At 37.6% G+C, this 26980-nt stretch overlaps 1 protein-coding gene across 1 annotated transcript in view; it reads left to right on the top strand.

The window, feature by feature from the left end:
* The window catches only part of LOC138317611 (kin of IRRE-like protein 1), a 224807-nt gene that overhangs the window by 44252 nt on the left and 153575 nt on the right, over positions 1–26980 (top strand). Inside the window, exon 2 of the mRNA XM_069259394.1 lies at positions 1150–1203. The gene's annotated coding sequence lies outside the window, so the exon portion shown is untranslated. The remainder of the gene's footprint in view (positions 1–1149; positions 1204–26980) is intronic.

The following is a 26980-nucleotide window of genomic DNA, read 5'->3' as shown; positions in this document are numbered from 1 at the left end:
GAGAGATTCCATCTTTAGTTTATTTTGAGTCCAAGAGCAAGAGAGATTTCATCTTTAGTTTATTAAGTTGAGTCCAAGAGCAAGAGAGATTCCATCTTTAGTTTAAGTTGAGTCCAAGAGCAAGAGAGATTTCTTCTTTAGTTTATTAAATTGAGTCCAAGAGCAAGAGAGACTTCGTGTTTGGTTCAATAAATGGAGAGAATTCACCTAAATAATTACAGGGTATAATGTACCTATTTGTTATTGACTGCCGTACCTGTCCAACAGGTGTACAAACAGAAGGAACAGTCTCATGCATAATTAACGAGGATTTCTTCATTAATTACCCACAGAAGTCTGATTGTGAATTAATCATGTGTCAAAGTGATCCTACGACTCACTGCGGGGGATCTGAGCGACACTAGTAGTGTTTGGAGAGAATTTCGGATACACAAATGTTTTTAGCCTCTATAATGAGTTGACAGTCAAATTCTTCTCCATAAGTGTTAGGACAACTTGAGGAACTGTTTCTACAGTAACTACACATCTAATTCTTTCTATCAAACCTAGTCAATTGGCTTCTGTAAGTTTACATTATATTAGGGCTTTGTATCAGAGAATCTACAGCCCTAGTGATAACTATTTCTATCCCTGCATCCGTTCATTTGTCTGTCCATCCATAATTTCTTTCCTGATATTTCCTTGTAAACCAACATGCCTATTGACTTAATATTACACGTGATAATTGCTGATTGAAGATGTGCAAGAGAGATTTTTTTTATATTTTGTGACTCAGGCCACCTTCAATCCTAATGTTGTCAATTCTGATGATTGGCTGAATTCTGTGAACGTTGGTATATAGGGACTCTTGGGGCCACTGTCATGTCGACAAAGTTTTCAAGGGGTTTGAAAATCCAAGATGGCTAAAGGATTTCCAGATTGCCGTTATTGTCTTTAAAGGGATCAGAATTTAAAAAATAAATATGTGATGCAAACAAAGAGTGGCTTATATGGGTGCCATTGTGTTACTTCATTGTAAATGTTTGTAGAGGTCTGGGAACTAGAAATAGGTCCCTTTTTGACCAACCTCAATTTTCTCATTTTTCTGACGTTCCTGTCCCATCCTGTGTTTGCCACTGATACTGATACAATTATCTTTGATAATTCCAGATTGCTGTTAAGTTACCTGTAACGAGGTATTGACACCTGGGAACACCTTTTCAGGTAAGGCTTGTTATCTCCTCATCAGTTAATAACTTTCTCACATTTTACTGTTATTCACTTAATTCGGGAACAGATTCACGGACGATGTTAGTGTTATAAAACTGATATCAGTGACAATGAAACAGATTTGTCATAACACATTATAAATCATAGCTTTAGAACTTTTTATGTATATTCTATTGGTGGATCAGCTAGGTCTTATAATACCAAGAGTATTTTCTCACACACAAGAAATATTAATATTCACTATAAATTATGACTGTTTTTACCCACATTGTATTTCAATAGGAATCTTTTCATTCCTATCATTTTTTGGATATTTCAAAATTTGAATTTCTGTCATGATTAGATTGAATCGTGTTAATTTGTAGTTTTGAAATACTGTTTGATTTTTAGAATCTCACAGATCCTAAAGATTGGTTCTCATTTCAACTTATTTACTGTGAAACTTGTGAACATTTGCATAATAATCTTTTATTAATTTAGATGTGTTAATTGAACTATGTATTAAGTCTTGAATCAACTAGTTTTTTTTTTTTTTGCTTGTGAAAAAAATTTAGGGGATATTTCTCTTACAAAAAATCAAGATTTACAATGAGAAAGTAATATTGCAGTATCTGAACCAGCAATTATACCAATATGGCAATACTAGGATGTTAAAATGAAAGTAATAAGTCTGCTGCCATAGTGATTCTGTCCAGTTTGTAAAGTTATGTCCCTTGTATCCACTCTTTTATCTCTGTTTTTCAATTGAAAATGATTACCGAGTGGGGTAATGACTGACTTCTCTCGTTAAAATCTATAAAAAAAATCTAGAAAAATTTCCTGTGAGGATTCCTAAATCCCGTAATGTGATACATAAAATTTGTTGTGACCCTGACTACCTAATGGACGTGATAGAGAGGAGATATTCCGGACACATAGACCTGATCAGTTCTGCTGGTTTGACCATTACCAACATGTTCGATGTGACTATTAATGCCATAATTCTGTTAATGTCTGCTGTCCCACACCACAACACAAGCCCTAGTGATTAGAATCTACAAACAAACTTAATATTCCATTGGCTTTGATCTACTAATGCTTTTGTTTCTCACTCCAAAACACCTTCCCATTTTCCTTCTTGAGAAATCTGACACATTTCGCTGAAATTACTCCACTATTGGTCACCTCAGTGGCCGGAATCTGACCTTAGTGGAACCTGATAGTGTGATAAATTTGGGAAATAAAACCTTGGACTGACCATAGGATTGTGATTTGAGTGGGGAGGGGAGTCTCGTGTGTGAGAACAATTTACGATGGACAAGAGGTGATAACCATTACTGGACACTAGAGATGGTGGCAGGCTAAATGCACCTACTGTGGTCATTGGTCTTCGACAGGCAATGCACATGGCCTTAGTGTTTTGGGAGAGGAATTAGCATGATGGCAACAGGACCTTCAGCTAGCCTAGCATACAATTTGGATACATTTTGGTTAGGGTTGAGCTGGGGTTGTTGATACCAGAGTACAGATCTGGAAAAGTGGGTTGGATGGTACGTGGGTGCCTTAATTTGGCTGGTCAAGGCTGCATGTTCACATCAGTTTAAATTGTATGATTCGATCCTCACAATTACACATGCTGACCGACAGGTTCAAGTGTGTGCATGATATTGTAGGTGGTCAAAACATGTTAAGAAACCATAATTTCAATGATGTCTTTAATCAAAATTACATATATTAATTAGTTGTTTTTGAAGCCAAACAAATGGTTGTATGCCGTCAAGTCATAAAGAGTTTGTTATGTAATACAGAGGTCTGCCGTCAAGTCATAAAGAGTTTGTTATGTAATACAGAGGTCTGAAGCAACCAAGTGTTGTAGAAGTTCCCTCCATCAATGTTTCTTCTCATAATGATTGCTGTTAAAATCTCTCTGATTTAACAGTTAAACTTCTGACAGTTTCCCAGAAATGTCAACACAACCCACTTAGTCGCCTGTGCACATGTTATCGCCTTCATGTGTTCAGAAGAACGTTAGCGACAAAAAAAGTGTGGCGTGTACAAATAAAGCGCTGGATGGTTGTAGTTGAGTATGGGATGAAAGCCATCACACAAATGTGTCACCATCGGGACAAGCACTTCACTGAAGAGTTCTCTAACAACAGCGCCGCGAATAATCTCCGAGGATAAGCACAATCTGTTTGGACCATATCTATGAAATATCAATTTGACCCGTCTTTGTGCAGTTTAGAGGGAATAAGGGGATTGATGTGTTTGATAACAATTATAGAATTAAAATAACATGGTGACTTCCATTCCACCACACTAAAGAGGAGTATCTTCTGAAGATTGGTGATAGGGTTCAAAACAAATATGGAAGATCTGATACTGAATGGGAAAATTGAGTCGAAATGGGTTATAAGTTTGAGAGGAAACCCACAAAGAAATCTTAAAAAAAATACAAAATAGCATATTTTTATAGATTAAAAAAATTGGCCTTTATAGATAATGTTTACTTCTCTCTCTTCTAAAATGATCAAGTGTTGAATGACCAAAAGTAATTTTACGAATCAAGAAATTATACTTGAATAAGTACATGCAAAACAATAATACAAATGTCTTCCTTTAAAATGTACTAGCAGAGCATATATAGCCGAAGATGCAGTTGTGAAGGTGTAAAAACTCCTCTGGCAGAAAACCAGTATTTTATTGAACAAATATTAGATATTTCTCCAGAGGGAGCCAGACTATTTCAGTATATATGTGTTTGTTTTCTGTCAGAAATGATAGGTGGTGCTGCCAGTTCTGTTTACAAACCGACCATATATGGTAAATGAGTATGATTCAATCACTGTGAGTGAAGCCTTGCCTCAATCTTTGGTGATGGATTATACACTATCAGGTTAGGCTAATTTCTACCAGCAATGAACCCAGCACTGAATTACACAAGAGACAACCCTACAGCGCTAGATAACCCTTCTCACCAACGCCACACATTGGTACATTATACCCCATCTCTCCTGAGGCCATTTTTGATATCATTCCTCCCAGCTTTTCACATGGAAGTGCATTAAAATCTTGAATGGACCTTTTGTGTGCTCAAGGGGGCTTTAAATGTCGTTTTTGTGATTTTGTCATTTTCCCAGAAACACATTTGTTTTCAGATGTTATTACATGTTTGACACATTGAGTTAGTAATTTTCATGTCGTGCTATTTGCGTCCATACTTTGAGCGTGATTAGAGCATGTTTTACAATGTAAACGTGTCATTCTGGACACTTATGCCTGGCAATAGTTGTTTAGAAATTGTGATTTTGGGTATTCGGAGAGCGTTACGACGTAAAGACGCTCGCCTTCATTGCATTATGTCCTGTTCAGTGTGTTCGATATATCCAGCTTTCAGAAGTCACTCCCAGAGGGATCAGAAATGTAGTTTGAAAGCGTACACTTTCAAATTATGAAGTGAAAATATGGCTCATTTGGTGTTGATTTGATCTATATAGGTACATATGAACCTAAGTAGCAGTATAAAGAAACCAAAGTTATAATGTTGTTATTAGTTTTTCACAGTAAAACAGGACAAATATATTGGTTCACTTTATATAGGCCAACAACCCAAAGTGAATTCTAAATGGATCATCAACATTTTCGCCAGGACAATTATTTTATAGGTTTATGTAAAGTGTAGGTGTCAATTTCATGCTGCACCTTTCAAAAGAGCAAGGAGTTTTTCTACAAGATCAAAATAGATTCCTTCCACTCACATCAGCACTTTTTCTTCATTCAAATGTCTTTTGATTGAAAAAGGAAATGAACTTTAGAATGTCCTTGACCTTAAGAATAAGGGTCAGAAGGGTGAAGTTGATAATCATGGCCTCAACTAGTTAGTGTTTGCAGTGCCTAAATAAAGGTTTTAAGTCAATTTCATCACAACGATTTGGTCACATAAATCTGCTGGCTAGTGTTTGGTACTTTACCTGCTTTAATTGTCAGAACAAGTTCTGATGGCGTCCACATTCTGGCTCTGATGCTATCACTTCAATTTGATAGTGCTTATCTTACTCAAACAAAATCTGTGACATGTCCAAAACTGTTAATAGAATGTACAACACCACCAAACATTCATTTAACGAAATCCGATGACGTCTGCTGCGCTACAGAAATAATGTAAACAAATAATTTCAATCCATTATTTTTTGTTTTTTTGGGATGAGCTTATAAACAATTGTGCCAGTTTGCTAATTTGCATAGTGTCAGTGTAATGTGACATCATGTCATACGTGATTCCCTGTTTCCATGACTAAAGGACACTCCGAAAGTTGATTTGTTTTCTAAATGACACAATAATTGATTTCCAGAAGTGTTATTGCTGTTAATTTTGCCAACCATTGCTAACTGGCACGGAATTTTTGTCAAGTTATAATAAGGAGCGATTCCTGAAAATGGTGAACAAGATTTGAATATAATCAGTTAATTGTCAGAGCAGGAAAAAAAGCCAAAATTAAGTTGTAAATGAAAAAAAAACTAATATTGAATACTGCTCATAAATGATTAAATGGTTCTAAGTTCATTACTTTTTAGCTCACCTGGCCCAAAGGGCCGGTGAGCTTATGTCATGGCGCGGTGTCCGTCGTCCGTCTGTCCGTCCGTCCGTCAACATTTCCTTTAAATCGCTACTAGGCATAGAGTTCTTCATGGATTGTAACCAAATTTTGCCACAAACATCCTTGGGGGAAGGGGAACAGAACTTGTAAAAATCTTGGCTCTGATCCCCCAGGGGCAGGAGGGGCGGGGCCCAATAGGGGAAATAGAGGTAAATCCTATAAATCGCTACTTGTCGTAGAGTTCTGCATGGATTGTAACCAAATTTGGCTATAAACATCCTTGGGGGAAGGGGAACAGAACTTGTATAAATTTTGGCTCTGACCCCCAAGGGGCAGGAGGGGCGAGGCCCAATAGGGGAAATAGAGGTAAATCCTATAAATCGCCACTTGTCCTAGAGTTCTGCATGGATTGTCACCAAATTTGGCCACAAACATCCTTGGGGGAAGGGGAACAGAACTTGTATAAATTTTGGCTCTGACCCCCCGGGGGCAGGAGGGGCGGGGCCCAATAGGGGAAATAGAGGTAAATCCTATAAATCGCTACTTGTCCTAGATTTCTACATGGATTGTAACCAAATTTGGCCACAAAAAACCTTGGGGGAAGGGGAACAGAACTTGTATAAATTTTGGCTCTGGCCCCCCGGGGGCAGGAGGGGTGGGGCCCAATAAGGGAAATTTGATGTTAATATTCAAATTCCTTCAGAAAAGAAACAATGAACCTGAATTCAGAACATTACTTGGCATTACAAACCAGGTGAGCGATACAGTGCCCTCTGGGCCTCTTATTTAATCTTGAATTTTAATGCTGATGATATTGTTTGAGAAGATTATTTCTTTCTCTTAACCAAATTGATGGCCATGACTATGATAGCTAAAAGGCTGTATGTGCTGCTGATCTTCTCCTTCTCAAATAGTGATAGTGATAAAATGAATGACTGATGGAATAGGGAAGGATAGAGTGATAAAATGAATGACTGATGGAATAGCGGAGGATAGAGTGGAAAAAATGAATAACTGATGAATGATAGGGAATAATATAGAGTGATAAAATGAATGACTGATGGAATAGGGAAGGATAGAGTGATAAAATGAATAACTGATGGAATAGGGAAGACAGAGTGATAAAATGAATGACTGATGGATAGGGAAGGATAGAGTGATAAAATGAATGGACTGATGGAATAGGGAAGGATAGAGTGATAAAATGAATGACTGATGGATATAGGGAAGGATAGAGTGATAAAATGAATGACTGATGGAATAGGGATAGGATAGTGTATAAAATGAATATGATGGAATAGGGAAGGATAGAGTGATAAAATGAAATGACTGATGGAGGATAGGGATAGGAAGATGTGATAAAATGATGATAATGATGATGGAATAGGAAAGACAGAGTGATAAAATGAATGACTGATGGGATATGGGAAGGATAGAGTGATAAAAATGAATAACTGATGGAATAGGGAAGGATAGAGAGTGATAAAATGAATGACTGATGGGATAGGGAAGGATAGAGTAGAGTGATAAAATGAATGACTGATGGGATAGGGAAGGATAGAGTGATAAAATGAATGACTGATGGAATGGATAGGGAAGGATAGAGTGATAAAAGAATGATGATGGGATAGGGAAGGATAAGTGATAAAGAATGACTGATGGGATAGGAAGGATAGAGTGATAAAATGAATGACTGATGGGATAGGGAAGGATAGAGATAGGGAAGGATAGAGGATAAAATGAATGACTGATGGAATAGCGGAGGATAGAGTGATAAAATGAATGACTGATGGAATAGGGAAGGATAGAGTGATAGGGAAGGAATAGATGATAAAATGAATGACTGATGGGATAGGGAAGGATAGAGATAGGGAAGGATAGATTGATAAAATGAATGACTGATGGGATAGGGAAGGATAGAGATAGGGAGGATAGAGTGATAAAATGAATGACTGATGGAATAGGGAGGATAGAGTGATAAAATGAATGACTGATGGATAGGGAATAGAGATGAGAATAGAATAGAGTGATAAAATGAATGACTGATGGGATAGGGAAGGATAGAGTGATAAAATGAATGACTGATGATAGGGAAGGATAGAGATAGGGAAGGATAGATGATAAAATGAATGACTGATGGGATAGGGAAGGATAGAGTGATAAAATGAATGACTGATGGGATAGGGAAGGATAGAGTGATAAAATGAATGACTGATGGAATAGGGAAGGATAGAGTGATAAAATGAATGACTGATGGAATAGGGAAGGATAGAGTGATAAAATGAATGACTGATGGGGAATAGGGAAGGATAGAGTGATAAAAATGAATGACTGATGGGATAGGGAAGGATAGAGATAGGGAAGGATAGATGATAAAATGAATGACTGATGGGATAGGGAAGGATAGAGATAGGGAAGGATAGAGTGATAAAATGAATGACTGATGGGATAGGGAAGGATAGAGTGATAAAATGAATGACTGATGGGATAGGGAAGGATAGAGTGATAAAATGAATGACTGATGGATAGGGAAGGATAGAGATAGGGAAGGATAGAGTGATAAAATGAATGACTGATGGAATAGGGAAGGATAGAGTGATAAAATGAATGACTGATTGAATAGGGAAGGATAGAGATAGGGAAGGATAGAGTGATAAAATGAATGACTGATGGAATAGGGAAGGATAGAGTGATAAAATGAATGACTGATGGAATAGGGAAGGATAGAGTGATAAAATGAATGACTGATGGGATAGGGAAGGATAGAGTGATAAAATGAATGACTGATGGAATAGGGAAGGATAGAGTGATAAAATGAATGACTGATGGGATAGGGAAGGATAGAGTGATAAAATGAATGACTGATGATGGAAAGGGAAGAGAGTAGAGTGATAAAATGAATGACTGATGGGATAGGGAAGATAGAGTGATAAAATGAATGATGATGGGAAGGGAGGATAGAGTGATAAAATGAATGACTGATGGAATAGGGAAGGATAGAGTGATAAAATGAATGACTGATGGGATAGGGAAGGATAGAGATAGGGAAGGATAGAGTGATAAAATGAATGACTGATGGGATAGGGAAGGATAGAGTGATAAAATGAATGACTGATGGGATAGGGAAGGATAGAGTGATAAAATGAATGACTGATGGAATAGGGAAGGATAGAGATAGGGAAGGATAGAGTGATAAAATGAATGACTGATGGGATAGGGAAGGATAGAGTGATAAAATGAATGACTGATGGAATAGGGAAGGATAGAGTGATAAAATGAATGACTGATGGGATAGGGAAGGATAGAGATAGGGAAGGATAGAGTGATAAAATGAATGACTGATGGGATAGGGAAGGATGGGATAGGGAAGGATAGAGATAGGGAAGGATAGAGTGATAAAATGAATGACTGATGGGATAGGGAAGGATAGAGTGATAAAATGAATGACTGATGGGATAGGGAAGGATAGAGTGATAAAATGAATGACTGATGGGATAGGGAAGGATAGAGTGATAAAATGAATGACTGATGGGATAGGGAAGGATAGAGTGATAAAATGAATGACTGATGGAGGGAAGGATAGAGTGATAAAATGAATGACTGATGGGATAGGGAAGGATAGAGATGAGTAAAATAAAATGAATGACTGATGGGATAGGGAAGGATAGAGGAAGGATAGATGATAAAATGAATGACTGATGGGATAGGGAAGGATAGAGTGATAAAATGATATGAATGATGGGATAGGGAAGGATAGAGTGATAAAATGAATGACTGATGGAATAGGGAAGGATAGAGTGATAAAATGAATGACTGATGGAATAGGGAAGGATAGAGTGATAAAATGAATGACTGATGGGATAGGGAAGGATAGAGTGATAAAATGAATGACTGATGGAATAGGGAAGGATAGAGTGATAAAATGAATGACTGATGGGATAGGGAAGGATAATGATAGGGAAGGATAGAGTGATAAAATGAATGACTGATGGGATAGGGAAGGATAGAGTGATAAAATGAATGACTGATGGAATAGGGAAGGATAGAGTGATAAAATGAATGACTGATGGAATAGGGAAGGATAGAGTGATAAAATGAATGACTGATGGAATAGGGAAGAGTGATAAAATGAATAGATGGAATAGGGAAGGATAGAGTGATAAAATGAATGACTGATGGAATAGGGAAGGATAGAGTGATAAAATGAATGACTGATGGAATAGGGAAGGATAGAGTGATAAAATGAATGACTGATGGGATAGGGAAGGATAGAGTGATAAAATGAATGACTGAATGGAAGATGGGATAGGGAAGGATAGAGTGATAAAATGAATGACTGATGGAATAGGGAAGGATAGAGTGATAAAATGAATGACTGATGGGATAGGGAAGGATAGAGTGATAAATGAATGAAACTGATGGATAGGGATAGTTAAATGAATGACTGATGGGATAGGGAAGGATAGAGTGATAAAATGAATGACTGATGGGATAGGGAAGGATAGAGTGATAAAATGAATGACTGATGGAATAGGGAAGGATAGAGTGATAAAATGAATGACTGATGGAATAGGGAAGGAATAAAATGAATATGGTAGATATTAAAGGATGAACGAAAAGTTTGAAGGGTCAATATTAATGGATGAACAAATAGTTTGAAGGAATGGATGAATATGGTAAATATTAAAGGATGAACAAAAAGTTTGATAATGTAATGTTTTAAAAAATGAATAAAATTTGATGATAACATGAATGAGATATGTCTCTGAATGGTTTAATGAATAAGTGTTTTAATGACCAAAAAAGTCTTGATGAATTTAAACAAATGAACAAATGGAAAAAGTAAATAAACCAGTTAATGAATAAAGAAAGAAGAAACAAATGATTGCATGAGTTAAGATAGAAAAGAGTGCAGTAGACCGAAGACATTGTGTTTGAACTCTACACGATAAAACAGTCTCATATCCTAAACTAACTACCTGCCTCAAAACCTCTAAGGTCTCCTCTGATTTTTTTGTATCCTCATCATGCTTTAGACTTTAATGTCGTATTCCATTCACTAGTTCCGTGTGTCGACCAATGGAGAAATTATCCCCCTGTGTAATGTTCCGTAATAAAAACATGCTCGTTGTGAATGTTTAATTCAAAGAGTGGCGGGGTTTTGTAGTACACAACATGTATTTTGATTCAGAAGGAAACGTAATGGCTGTTATTGAAAACATTGAACATCAAAAATTGATAGACTTGTTTGTATCTTTACAAACACTCTATATGTCTGTGAGATTAATGACGTTGTTTCTGTTATGGTTACTGCAATGCCTTCTTGTTTTGGTGGTGTAATATTTTCACTTCATTATGTTGGAACATCCTGTACATTGAGGATACATTGTAACTGACTATATCTAGTTTGGTGGCTGACCATAATTCTCACTTATTTATGTAGTTTGAATCTGTATACCTGTTGGTCTGCAGAATTTTATACTAGTATTATACTCAGCATTCGGTTGGCAATTATGGAAGGATAAATGCCAAATATAGCAAATTCAGTGTTCAACAGCAGGTTAGTGGTGGGCCGTTGGATATTTTACAACTTTTATGATTTTAGGTGACTAGTTGAATATTATTTTAAACAAACAGCTGTTCCTACCAATCCAGAAAGAGTCATTGATATCACGAACCATTTCATATTTGATTAGTCACTATAATTTTCTAGCATCTCGACGAAGAAACGTGAAATTCTAGCCAGGAGTGCTGCCTGAAGCAACATTTTCCTGCAAATCAAGCATGTTAGCAATACAGACAATCAATATTAAAACGTGCAGAAGATTAAGACAATCAGAATTTAATCAAAATGTGTTTCATTCATAATTTGGTATAATTTGGCAGCTAAACTGCAGGTATCGATAGCAATTATGCAAATTTTTTACAGTGATACCCTCAGGCTTGTAATCCAAAAACAGCAGAAAGGACAAGCTCGGAAATTTTAAAGAGATTTCACAGAAATGAATACATTAAATCGCAAATTTAGCCATCAGAAAATGCAAATATTTCTGAGTTTTTTTCCCCCCATATTTGGTAACAGTGTGTTTTCTTGCATTATAACATGATAGCTGTTGAAGACCTATTACCATGGTAACCGACAGAATATTAAATGAGGAATTGTGGGGGAGGATAATATAGAAAATGTTTATTGAAAAGTAACATCCATGTGCGAGTTATTGTCTAGTGGTAACAACTATATTAAGCCACCAGAGGGAGCTACAGGTTAACGTGAGTACCACCAGAGGGAGCTATAGGTTAACGTGAGTACCACCAGAGGGAGCTATAGGTTAACATGAATACCACCAGAGGGAGCTATAGGTTAACATGAATACCACCAGAGGGAGCTACAGGTTAACGTGAGTACCACCAGAGGGAGCTATAGGTTAACATGAATACCACCAGAGGGAGCTATAGGTTAACATGAATACCACCAGAGGGAGCTACAGGTTAACATGAATACCACCAGAGGGAGCTACATGTTTACATGAGTAACAACAAAGGGAGATACAAGTTAACCCTTTACCACATGTAAGCGCCTTTGGATGCCTTTACCCCTTGCCCCATGTAAGCGACTTTGGACGCCCCCGCACCATCTCAATGTAAGCGCCTCTGGACGCCCCTACACGATCTCAATGCAAGCGACTCTGGACGCCATTTTGACTATCAATGTTTTGCTAGCTTCGTATCACGTGATAAAAGCGCCACCTGTGTTCAGACTTTACAATCTAATTATAGACGTGACCAAATTTCTAACCAATCAAAAATCGGCACAGTGTTACTATATAAAACTCTGAATAAATTAACCGAGAAAATCACACATGTGTTCACTGCTTCACTCATGTTACCGGGGACGCCATCATGGCTTCTGTTGTTGATATTACGGCAGATATTTGTAATTATAAGTACAATGTCATGATATTTAAATATCACAGACCTAAAAGCATATAATCTGACAATGATTTAGACGATGTTTTATTCAATTTGACCGAGCAAAAATCTGACGGTCATGAAGAACGGCGAGGTCCCGTACTATCGCCATTACCTGATGCCGTGTTGGAATGGACTGGCGAGTTTACAGCCGTGAGTGTTGATAATTTTGTTAGAAACTTGTTGTCAAAACTTCAATAAACCTTTAATATACTTCATTTAAAGTTGATAGACTATTTTCGTGCATTTTTCAACGGCAAATAATGTATAAATATCCCACAACAAACACACTACTCGGAACGATAGAAAGTGAAAGTAGCGGTGAACGGGTCGTGAACCGGCACGGACAAAGCAGAAATAACAGTGGTTTTCAGAGCAAATATATTGACTGAGCCATGTTTCAGATATATATTAGTTTGTTTACGATATTTCAAGTTATTTGTTCAAATTTTTTTCTATAAGTTATAAAAAATCGGCAATATTTTGAGTATTTCCAACAGAGAAAATCAACCATTTTCTGACCTGTAAATGTTTTTAATAATTTTTGAAGTCCTCATATCGAATAATATTTGAAAATGATAGCATCACTGTGTAGTTTGATTCATTTTGAAGCAACCTTATTACCAAAACATTTCTCAAAAATAAACATGAAAGTAAATAAATCCAACTTTAAAAATGTATTATCAATCCAGACTGAAAACTTCAAAAAATGCCATTGAAATGGTGCATACACTTGATAGATGTTACAACAATGTTCGTGTTGAACATTGTAAACTTTCCTCATGAAAGCCTGGTGATGCAGTCTACTAGTTTGCATGTGGTAAAGGGTTAACATGATGCCACCAGAGGGAGCCACAGGTTAACATAAGTACCACTAGAGGGAGCTACAAGTTAACATAACTACCACCAGAGGGAGCTACAGGTTAACCTGAGTACCACCAGAGGGAGCTACTGGTTAACATGAGTACCACCAGAGGGAGCCACAGGTTAACAAGAGTACCACCAGAGGGAGCTACAGGTTAACATGAGTACCACCAGAGGGAGCTACACGTTAACATGAATACCACCGTAGGGAGCCACAGGTTAACATGAGTACCACCAGAGGGAGCGACAGGTTAACAAGAATACCACCAGAGGGAGCTACAGGTTAACCTGAGTACCACCAGAGGGAGCTACAGGTTAACATGAGTACCACCAGAGGGAGCTACACGTTAACATAACTACCACCAGAGGGAGCTACAGGTTAACATGAGTACCACCAGAGTGAGCTATAGGTTAACATGAGTACCACTAGAGGGAGCTACAAGTTAACATAACTACCACCAGAGGGAGCTACAGGTTAACCTGAGTACCACCAAAGGGAGCTACTGGTTAACATGAGTACCACCAGAGGGAGCCACAGGTTAACAAGAATACCACCAGAGGGAGCTACAGGTTAACATGAGTACCGCCAGAGGGAGCTACACGTTAACATGAATACCACCGTAGGGAGCCACAGGTTTACAAGAGTACCACCAGAGGGAGCCTTAGGTTAACATGAGTACCACCAGAGGGAGCCACATGTTAACATGAGTACCACCAGAGGGAGCCACAGGTTTACAAGAGTACCACCAGAGGGAGCCTTAGGTTAACATGAGTACCACCAGAGGGAGCCACATGTTAACATGAGTACCACCAGAGGGAGCTATAGGTTAACATGAGTACCACCAGAGGGAGCTACAGGTTAACATGAGTACCACCAGAGGGAGCCACAGGTTAACATGAGTACCACCAGAGGGAGCCATAGGTTAACATGAGTACCACCAGAGGGAGCCACATGTTAACAAGAGTACCACCAGAGGGAGCTACATGTTAACAAGAGTACCACCAGAGGGAAATACTTGTTAACATGAGTACCACTTGAGGGAGCTACTAGGTTAGGATGAGTAACACCAGAGGAAGCTACAGGTTAAGAAGAGTACCACCAGAGGGAGCCACAGGTTAACAAGAGTACCACCAGAGGAAGCTACAGGTTAACATGAGTACCACCAGAGGGAGCCACAGGTTAACAAGAGTACCACCAGAGGGAGCTACAGGTTAACATGAGTACCACCAGAGGGAGCTATAGGTTAACATGAGTACCACCAGAGGGAGCTATAGGTTAACATGAGTACCACCAGAGGGAGCTACAGGTTAACATGAGTACCACCAGAGGGAGCTATAGGTTAACATGAGTATACCACCAGAGGGAGCTACAGGTTAACATGAATACCACCAGAGGGAGCTACAGGTTAACATGAGTACCACCAGAGGGAGCTACAGGTTAACATGAGTACCACCAGAGGGAGCTACAGGTTAACATGAATACCACCAGAGGGAGCTACAGGTTAACATGAGTACCACCAGAGGGAGCTATAGGTTAACATGAGTACCACCAGAGGGAGCTATAGGTTAACATGAGTACCACCAGAGGGAGCTACAGGTTAACATGAGTACCACCAGAGGGAGCTATAGGTTAACATGAGTACCACCAGAGGGAGCTATAGGTTAACATGAGTACCACCAGAGGGAGCTATAGGTTAACATGAGTACCACCAGAGGGAGCTATAGGTTAACATGAGTACCACCAGAGGAGCTACAGGTTAACATGAGTACCACCAGAGGGAGCTACAAGTTAACATGAGTACCACCAGAGGGAGCTACAGGTTAACATGAGTACCACCAGAGGGAGCTACAGTTAACATGAGTACCACCAGAGGGAGCTATAGGTTAACATGAGTACCACCAGAGGGAGCTATAGGTTAACATGAGTACCACCAGAGGGAGCTATAGGTTAACATGAGTACCACCAGAGGGAGCTACAGGTTAACATGAGTACCACCAGAGGGAGCTATAGGTTAACATGAGTACCACCAGAGGGAGCTACAAGTTAACATGAGTAACACCAGAGGGAGCTACAGGTTAACATGAGTACCACCAGAGGGAGCTATAGGTTAACATGAGTACCACCAGAGGGAGCTACAGGTTAACATGATAACACGTACCACCAGAGGGAGCTACAGGTTAACATGAGTACCACCAGAGGGAGCTACAGGTTAACATGAGTACCACCAGAGGGAGCTACAGGTTAACATGAGTACCACCAGAGGGAGCTACAGGTTAACATGAGTACCACCAGAGGGAGCTATAGGTTAACATGAGTACCACCAGAGGGAGCTACAGGTTAACATGAGTACCACCAGAGGGAGCTATAGGTTAACATGAGTACCACCAGAGGGAGCTACAGGTTAACATGAGTACCACCAGAGGGAGCTACAGGTTAACATGAGTACCACCAGAGGGAGCTACAGGTTAACATGAGTACCACCAGAGGGAGCTATAGGTTAACATGAGTACCACCAGAGGGAGCTATAGGTTAACATGAGTACCACCAGAGGGAGCTATAGGTTAACATGAGTACCACCATAGAAAGCTACAAGTTAATGACAATACCACCAGAGGGAGCTACAAGATAACAATAATACCACTAGCAGAAAGTATAAGATATAAGATATTCTCCTTATCATGAATAACATTCTGATTTCAGTTTAAGTGTATGGTTATGTTTCATTGACAATTATCTTTGTGCTTGTGTTATCTTCATTTGTACTAATTAATTCATGATTAACAATGATTTCCACAGGAAATCATCAATGGTGGATAAACATGGAGTTCAGATCATATACAACCCGTATATGGTTGTTCCCTGTGGACACCATTACTCTAAAGCATGTATTTGACACAGATTAATGTGTCTGAGTTGTCTCCTCGCTACTAGTCACTATTTGTTTTCTGAACTAGCAGACTATCGTAATTGCCATTGGTCAGAGGTAATGTGAATATCTGGACGACTACTTTCACAGACCATTAAAATCCCTGTGTCTATACATACAAGTCGCTCGATCTATGTAAACATCTTTTACTTTTCCATCGTCATGTTCTATATTTTCATTTTTTTTTTACTTTCCATCAATTTACAGCGAGACTTCAATTCAGAATTTTGTAAAAGGATGTGTCAGACTATATTTTGAAAGGAGACTTGGTCGTTATAAATAACAAAGTGGAGGCAGGTAACAGGGGCAGTTACTCTGGATAGTGTCAGTAGGACAGTTTTACCACAAATATATTCCATTTTTGAAGATTTTATTTTAATGTCCCCATATTTCAACAATAATGTTGACATGCTATTTAAAATCTTGAATAGAATAAAGTGTTTCATCTGAGTTATCTCCCTTGTTTTACCTATAATTTTCCATGTCAGATATATGTTTAGAATTTCGGATGGTGACGGCGTTGGAATTGTACCTGCTGCATCTATTGCATGATCGTAAAAGGCGACTAAATTTAGAATTTTATCTTTTCTCTTCTTCCTAACTGACTTTATCTTTCCTAATGCCTCCCTTGGCACCGCCTCACTTTTGGCTTTGAGTTGAGCGTTCGCCCCTGTGAGGAAGGCTCTGGCTCCTGTCCCCTGGCCGAGACACACCAAAGTCTATAAAAGTGGTAGTTTCTGCTCCTGCTTAGCACTCAGCATAAAGGGAGCGGGACGACTGGTTCGCCCATTGTCAGTATAATGTGACCGGGTGGGGTATGTCGTTTGGTGTCTTCGGCGGCATGCTTCAGTGATATAGCACTATAAAAAGGGCAACAATTCCACTATACAAGAAGACACAACATGAATATACCGCAGTCTCCCAAAACACGCACCTCGCACAACATACACGCAACACGCCGCATACACGGGAGGCCGTCCTTACATGACCATAGCTGTTAAAATTTATCAAAGAAACAAATAATTTAAAAGAATGGTGACCCTATGATATATTGTGATAAATCTGAAACCCTAATCCTTATATCACCACAAGGGTAAAATAACAACATTGTTACTAAGTTATTAAATTAATGTTTTTATTAATCATATATCTTTGAACTGAATTAAATATTTTTAAATTGGTGGATCATTAGCGCATAAAGATCTGAGGTATGCTGCCAGTAGTGTCCATCATTATATAATCAATAAGTAATTATTGTTAGGAACAGGTCCTTGTTACTTTCTATGTGAGCTTCATAATGACAGTCTGAATTAGAAAAAAAATTACAAGAAAACTTACAATATTGTCTCTGAATGTTTCATAAAGACCATAAGTCATAGTTGTGACCTGTTATAAAACATGGAGGAATGCTGAGTTGTCAATCTAATAAAGAGTTCAGGTTTTATATCACTTAATCCATAAATTCAAATAGTAACTAAAGTTATTTGATATCCTTAAAATTGATTATAAAACGGTTGAAATTTAGCAAACCCCTTGTGTGAGGTCATAAGGATCAAATATCGGAGTTTAACTCTAAAGAACATGCGTCAATTGAGGAAGCCGATAGGTATTTATGTAAATCTCACGTCAGTCTATTCACAAAATGCCTCTCACAAGGATGCAAATTTAAGACGTGAGCTGTGGAGTGGGTTGGCAGAGAATGTGGGATTGTGGCAGATTACATGTCTGTCCCTACGATCCTGATTGCTTTATGTATTCCCACGGCTTTGTTTGATTGCCTTTTCAATTCTGTCAAAAAAATGGGTTTTATAAAAAAAATATAATATGCAAATACTATGAGTAAAATGTATACTTAAACTAAAACAGTAAATTTAATTCCTGAAATCTGCATTCTCTATGCAGATGTATACATTGTTTGACTGTCATTTCAAATGTTAAAAAAGGACCATCAGAATTTGAATTTTAAATTTCATTTAGAAAGAGATTTGAATTTTAGATTCCTGTCATTGTAGGACTATGAGATTCTGCCATGTTCCCTATAGTCTACTCTCTACACCGTGTATTGTATGCTCGCTGTTGTCTTTAACACTCACCACCAGAGTTTTTCCAGATACACCAATTGCATCTACAGTTGTCTCCTTTGAAGAGTTATTCCCCTGTTTATCAAGATTCTGTACCTAGATATCCTTGACTACACAATACACATCTACAGTTGTCTCCCTTAAAGAGTTATTCCCCTTTTTATCCGGATTCTCTACCTAGATATCCATGACTACACAATACAAATCTACAGTTGTCTCCCTTGAAGAGTTATTCCCCTTTTTATCCGGATTCTTTACCTAAATATCCTTGACTACACAATACACATCTACAGAATTGTCTCCCTTGAAGAGTTATTCCCCTTTTTATCCGGATTCTCTACCTAAATATCCTTGACTACACAATACACATCCTAACAGTCGTCTCCCTTAAAGAGTTATTCCCCTTTTTATCCGATTCTCTACCTAAATATCCTTGACTACACAATACCTGTCTACAATTGGCTCCCTTGAAGAGTTATTCCCCTTTTTATCCGGATTCTCTACCTAGATATCCTTGACTACACAATACACATCTACAGTTGTCTCCCTTGAAGAGTTATTCCCCTTTGCATCTACAACCTTCATATGATTGTTTCCCCTAGATGTTACTATCAAAGTTCAGAAAAAAATAAAAATAATCATCGATTGTGGAAACTTGAAAACAAAATATAGTGTAATTATTTTTGATAAATAATGATAAAAAGACTTTTGGGAAATAACATATTCTTTGAAAAAAACCCGGCAATTATGTGATGTACGTTGGTTATTTTTGTAGAGGAACAGGAACAGATTTGTAGGATTTCACATCAGTATGGAATTTCTATAGAGTTGTGTTTTAGCATGTGTAGTGTAATCCCAAGAGATTCAGCCTATATGTTGTAACTAATCCAAAATATCACAGAGGAGACTGACGATTCCACAGTTTACAAGTCATAACGCTCAAGTACATTAATTTTATTACCAACGTTTTGACTACGTTTCATGCCAACTCAAACACCAAATCTCTTTAAGCTTCACAAAGGAGCCGACGATTTGTTTCCATCGTCTGAGCAAGTTTCATGCTTTTCACAAAAATTCCTTGCTGTGCAGAAGAAATACATTTATTTCCTGGAAAATGTCCTGAAAGACACCAAAAATTTAAACCTGGAATCAGCACAAAAGGTTTGGTAATTAGATATAGCTGTGAAAGCGTGATCAGTGTCACTAGTGAACAGTCGGGATGAGGCCTATTACTTTGTGAGGAAATGACGAAGACTTGTAGAAAAGGATCGTGACACGACGACAATAAAACGTGCTGAAAATCGTGATATAGAAATAATATGATCAAAATTATGTTATCTCTTGATACTGGGCTGATGTAAGTCTGTATAGAGGTTTTCTATCTGACAGTATTACACTGGGCTGATGTAAGTCTGTATAGAGGTTTTCTATCTGACAGTATTACACTGGGCTGATGTAAGTCTGTATAGAGGTTTTCTATCTGACAGTATTACACTGGGCTGATGTAAGTCTGTATAGAGGTTTTCTATCTGACAGTATTACACTGGGCTGATGTAAGTCTGTATAGAGGTTTTCTATCTGACAGTATTACACTGGGCTGATGTAAGTCTGTATAGAGGTTTTCTATCTGACAGTATTACACTGGGCTGATGTAAGTCTGTATAGAGGTTTTCTATCTGACCGTATTACACTGGGCTGATATAAGTCTGTATAGAGGTTTTCTATCTGACAGTATTACACTGGGCTGATGTAAGTCTGTATAGAGGTTTTCTATCTGACAGTATTACACTGGGCTGATGTAAGTCTGTATAGAGGTTTTCTATCTGACAGTATACACTGAGCTGATGTAAGTCTGTATAGAGGTTTTCTATCTGACAGTATTACTCTGGGCTGGTGTAAGTCTGTATAGAGGTTTTCTATCTGTCAGTATTACACTCGGCAGGTGTCAGTCTGTATAGAGGTTATCTATCTGACAGTATTACACTGGGCTGGTGTCAGTCTGTATAGAGGTTATCTGACAGTATTACACTGGGCTGATGTAAGTCTGTATAGAGGTTTTCTATCGGACAGTATTACACTGAGCTTATGTAAGTCTGTATAGAGGTTTTCTATCTGACAGTATTACTCTGGACTGATGTAAGTCTGTATAGAGGTTTTCTATCTGTTAGTATTACTCTGGGCTGATATAAGTCTATATGGAGGTTTTCTATCTGACAGTATTACACTGGGCTGATGTAAGTCTGTATAGAGGTTTTCAATCTGACAGTATTACTCTGGGCTGATGTAAGTCTGTATAGAGGTTTTCTATCTGACAATATTACACTGGGCTGATGTCAGTCTGTTTAGAGGTTTTCTATCTGACTGTATTACACTGGGCTGATGTAAGTCTGTATAGAGGTTTTCTATCTGACAGTATTACACTGGGCTGATGTAAGTCTGTATAGAGGTTTTCTATCTGACAGTATTACACTGGGCTGATGTCAGTCTGTATAGAGGTTTTCTATCTGACAGTATTACACTGGGCTGATGTAAGTCTGTATAGAGGTTTTCTATCTGACAGTATTACACTGGGCTGATGTAAGTCTGTATAGAGGTTTTCTATCTGACAGTATTACACTGGGCTGATGTAAGTCTGTATAGAGGTTTTCTATCTGACAGTATTACACTGGACTGATGTAAGTCTGTATAGAGGTTTTCTATCTGTCAGTATTACACTGGGCTGATGTAAGTCTGTATAGAGCTCGAGGTTTTCTATCTGTCAGTATTACACTGGGCTGATGTAAGTCTGTATAGAGCTCGAGGTTTTCTATCTGACAGTATTACACTGGGCTGATGAAAGTGTGTATAGAGGTTTTCTATCTGACAGTATTACACTGGGCTGATGTAAGTCTGTATAGAGGTTTTCTATCTGTCAGTATTACACTGGGCTGATGTAAGTCTGTGTAGAGGTTTTCTATCTGACAGTATTACACTGGGCTGATGTAAGTCTGTATAGAGGTTTTTTATCTGACAGTATACACTAAGCCGATGTAAGTCTGTATAGAGGTTTTCTATCTGACAGTATTACACTGGACTGATGTCAGTCTGTGTAGAGGTTTTCTATCTGTCAGTATTACACTGGGCTGATGTAAGTCTGTATAGAGCTCGAGGTTTTCTATCTGACAGTATTACACTGGGCTGATGTAAGTCTGTATAGAGCTCGAGGTTTTCTATCTGACAGTATTACACTGGGCTGATGAAAGTGTGTATAGAGGTTTTCTATCTGACAGTATTACACTGGGCTGATGTCAGTCTGATGTAGTCTGTATAGAGGTTTTCTATCTGTCAGTATTACACTGGGCTGATGTAAGTCTGTGTAGAGGTTTTCTAACTGTCAGTATTACACTGGGCTGATGTCAGTCTGTATAGAGGTTTTCTATCTGACAGTATTACACTCGGCTGGTGTAAGTCTGTATAGAGGTTTTCTATCTGACAGTATTACACTCGGCTGGTGTAAGTCTGTATAGAGGTTTTCTATCTGACAGTATTACACTGGGCTGATGTAAGATTGTTAAGAGGATGGTCCACAAGGAAGGTTTTTTTTTGTTTTGTTTTTTGGTGAGCTAAAGGATCAATGCTCCATGAGGAAGGTTTTGGTGAGCTAAGATTTTTGGTGAGCCATGAGGATCGCTCCTGAGTTTATTACATTTGTAATCCTTCATTATTTTGAAATGTAAATGGTTGTTTAATATAAATTGATATGATATTTATGTTTAAACATGGAGGTTTTGGATAAAATGTGAACAGTGACTAACTGGGACTTGTTAACTTGTGACAAAGAAAGGAGGTTAAATTTATTAATTGTTGATAAAATGAGAGTGGGGAAGGAGGAAGGGGAGGGAGTGCCTTTGTATGTGCTTTGTCTTAACCAGTATTCGATGATATTGTTGACATGGTCATTATCAACCATTATTAGGATCTTGTATCATCTCTGACGTGGGAGTGAAAATATCCTGTCCTATCCTTTCCTACCTGTCCTCTCCTTGTCCTCTCCTGTTATATCCTATCCACTTCTGTCCTCTTCTGTCCATTTCTATCCTAGAGCCCTACCATCTTCTGTCCTCTCCTGATATCTTGTCCACTCCTGCCCTCTTCTTTCTTATCCTGTCCTCTCCTGTTATAACCTATCCACATCTGTCCACTCTTGCCCTCTCCTGTCCTCTCCTGCTCTCTCTCCTCTCCTGCTCTATCCTCTCCAGTCGCACTGTTACATTTTACAGTGGGACCATTTATATCTTACAATGTTTATAGCTGATCAAGGAAGAGATCGATCCCTAACACTATATCTTACGATCCCTAACACTGACGTCCTATGGTAAAAACTATGATATTGTAATGGATAAAGCAATTGTGCATAAGTAATGTTCATCCCATTCATAAATTGCAGTGCTGTGTAAACTGCATTATTTACGGGTTAAAATGAGATTTAGACAGTGAGGAAGTGGTTTATTTCCCTCCGAGATCCCTTCGTCACCTCACATCCATTACGAAGAGGAAATTTGATAAAGACATTTTAACTTCCTGTAGAATGTGTTCTGCTCTCAACAAACATTTCTGTAACCAAGATTTAGTCTGATTGTTTCGCAACATTTCATTGTGTTTTTGAGATTCATCTTTGTATTGTATTGCATACAACTTGAATATCTTCTGACATGTATTTGTATAATTTCAGGCCTTTATCTGTTAATTAACTATGTCTGGTAATATGTCCGTATTTGGTAATAAGCTAATTTGACTACAATAAGCCTAGTCAGTCCACATCTCACCTGATAATGTGTAATAAGCCAACATCATAAAACCTGCAAATAAGCTAATGACCAGTAACCATCCAGTATTTTTGGTGTGCCTGCTGATATGCCCATATCAGGTGATGAGTCTGTTCAGTTTTGAAAAGCAAGTCCATGTTCTGCTTTCTTTCCCTTGTTTTAAGTTCTATTGGTTTTAGCTGCCAATTGTACTTTTAACTCCATTTTTCACTGTTATGATTGTAATGTTGGAAATTTTCGATTACAGATATTGATTTGCACATTAAAGTTCCATTTTGCATGAACATGATCAATATTCAAACTCGAATCAAATGCCAAATTTTATTCATTAGGTAGACAAAATGGCCAAAATTACTGTTAAACTTGTAATTACGATGCAATTTGAAAAATAATCTGTATTTATTGACTGGGGAGATTCATGCTCTTTCTGTAAAAAACAAGGTCGCCGATGTCAATCTCTTACATGGATCATAGTTATGGTAAAACCCTTGTTATTATTATGAGTTTATAAAAAAATCGTTGATTTAAATATTTCAAGAAGACAAGATGCTGGACGCCGTAGGTTGTTTTTTTCTATGGAACTGATCTGTTTTGTAAAGTTGGAAACTTCCCGACCCGCCTGATAATTTATGATCTATTGTCGGCCATAAACAACAAAAAATGATGAGACAGTAGGTGATGGCTGTGGTGTAGTTTAATGCTGGGATTTGGTCGTTACCTAACGGTCGCGAGGGTCGTACAGAGCTAACGTAACATCCTTATCTGTGCTTTATGACATGTATATCCTGTGTCTGAGCTTGCTTATTAAACTACATGTTTTTTATGATGGCGGTCACTGGTAAAAATCATGTCCAAATGCAGGCAAAATTTGTCTCTAGCATTGTTAGCTTACCTACTAAACAATTTGTTTTTTCTAGAAAGGGAGATAACCAATGTTAATATTCCTTGAGAAATGAAAGCAATCAACATTGAAGATTTTAAAAGATTTGAAAGACATAATACAGTTATTAATTGGAAATCAAAAAATGGGAAACAATCAAATGGTCTTGAAAAGGGAAATATTAAATTTGGTTTGCATGATATTGGATTACCTGTTTAAGGGGAGATAATTTAATAAATAGACTCAATGGTGGTCAGATTGACATCCACAAAATACAGAAAAAGAATTGATATATGTCTCAGTTGAAAATAAAGTTCAATTCATACAGCAGTATAATCACAATACAGCCCAACCTGTCTTTAAATTTGGCGTTTCCCTATGCCGTTTTAATTTTGGTGCATAATTTGATTTGATTGAAATATAAAAATTCTAAAAATAGACTTTGTCTATAGACAGATCCTGCAATGATGATTGGGTAATATACCCAAGAGTATGTGTTTAATAAATGCCATGTAGATGTATCAATTGTTTTATTCAACAAATAAATATCCAGCTTAAAGTGAATAGTCGGGCAAAGAAAAACAGTCTAAATGCGTTCATTGGCCTTCCAAAAGTTCTCACATATTAATACGACGGCCAAGTTCTGCTTACATTTCCCAGTTCTGACCATTAAAGTAAAGGAAAGTTGAAAGCATTGAAAGCGAGGCTGCGTGTAAATGTAACCACGGACATAGTCAGCCGGGAGGACGTTTTAGGATTCCTATACTTTAATTTAATTTCTTCGTACGCAGACAGATTTTGGCGAGAGATTTTATTTTTCTATTTCATAAGAAATTATACTGGATACATTCACACCATTTTACCGACTTTAGCCATCCTTGCCCGACTGTTCACTTTAACTTTAGTGTGGTAAATTTTGGCACTTTAATGCCATATAAGTCAAAATATGACCACATCCAATATATCACAATTTATAGATGCCTAAAGAACAAATTAAAATGATCTTTGAAACCAAATGGTCTTACACACAGGCCAATCTGCCATACCGATGGGTACAAAATAGATTAGGACAAAAATTCTCCTAGAATGTGCTTTTTGACGAATAAAAGTGTAATCATTGTGTGAAAATGTATCATTTACAAGGTAAACACATTTTGGCTGTTTGGTAAACAATCTCTTAATTGCTGTTTGCTGTTTACAAGTTCTGATCACGTAATGTGTTGATTCTTCAGACTTAAAGTGCATATAAAAACACAAGGATTACCTACACAAAGGTTCAGAGTTATCTCCCCTAATCACCATCTTACTACACATACAAGCATTCTTATCACCAAGATGAAAGGGACGCCTAATCCTTCTTAATCTCTGCTCACAGAAAACATCAGGATTGTAGAGAGTTACAAACAGGGGAGATAATTACTTAAATTACGGATGAAGATTAGATTTAAATGATATTGATCATTTTATCATACCTTTGATGTTAAAAGGTGTCATCTGATTGTTTTAAAAAGAGTTGTGTCACTTCAGCAGTAGAGATGTATGCTGTAGGCTGTTGTATATTTTAATCGGTCGACATTGGTTCATACTTCTCTAGGAATTAAACCAGTGGATTTCTAGAAAAGTGCATTTGGATATCAAGGTATTTATATGATATATAAGGTGTGTACCACATAAGATTATCATAGATATTTTGATTTATTTTATTATTGATGCATACCCACTGTACCATGACGTTGATTGATAAATCAGAATTATACGTGTATTCATTTAATGTCATTCATAGGCATGTACCAAATATTCCCTTCTATGTAACTTTGCTGTTACCTAAATAGTCCCATAAAGCTTGGACAGCAGTCTGCAGTACTATAACCTGGTCGTGTAATATCAGAGCTGCTTGGACAGCAGTCTGCAGTGCTATAACCTGGTCGTGTAATATCAGATCTGCTGGTTTCAGTACACTGATATGAAGTAAATCAGATGCCCAACATTGCATGCGAGACTGTAATATTGTATACTGTCATTTTCACCTTTCTCTCCGATCCAATCTCACACTTGTAACATGCTATTCCAATGCTAATGAATTCCATTTGTTTGATGAGGTGAAACAGAGCATCTGTTACCTTTATCACAGGTAAAATGTAATAACAGCATAATTAACAAAAAAATTAATTACCTGTATGATGTAACTTCTTGTATCAATATAATTATACTAGAGTTTGGACAATCCTATTTGCAGCATCAGGCAGACATTATATGTTCATCAGAACCATTAGAAGACTTTGAACTCCAAAGTATCACAAAAATGAGAAATAAATGCCAATAAAGCAGGTCTGTGGGACCTTTTTTTAATCTCCACATGGGAAATCATGAATATCATCTGTTTTCGTGTCCCTTCACTAAGTTTTCTCTCCTTTACTTTCCTATTCTATTTTTCTATTCTTTTCAATTTTTTGTTGGTAACATGTATACACTGTAATCACGATGATAATTTAATTGTTTTACTGTAATTACGATGACGATTACCATTTTACTGTGATCAGAGTTACGATTTCCCTATAAGATTGATTTTACACCCCTACATGAGTCACACCAATTAATTCCCAGTTGTTAAACAATTCAATATTTATTGCCAACAGAGCTTCTCATGTGGTAATTTTCTGTGACTTAT

The sequence above is a fragment of the Argopecten irradians genome, chromosome 3 (genome assembly GCF_041381155.1).
Source record: "Argopecten irradians isolate NY chromosome 3, Ai_NY, whole genome shotgun sequence".
Lineage (NCBI taxonomy): Eukaryota > Metazoa > Mollusca > Bivalvia > Pectinida > Pectinidae > Argopecten > Argopecten irradians.
Note: the sequence above shows the minus strand (reverse complement) of the source record. Positions and strands in the feature narration are given on the sequence as shown.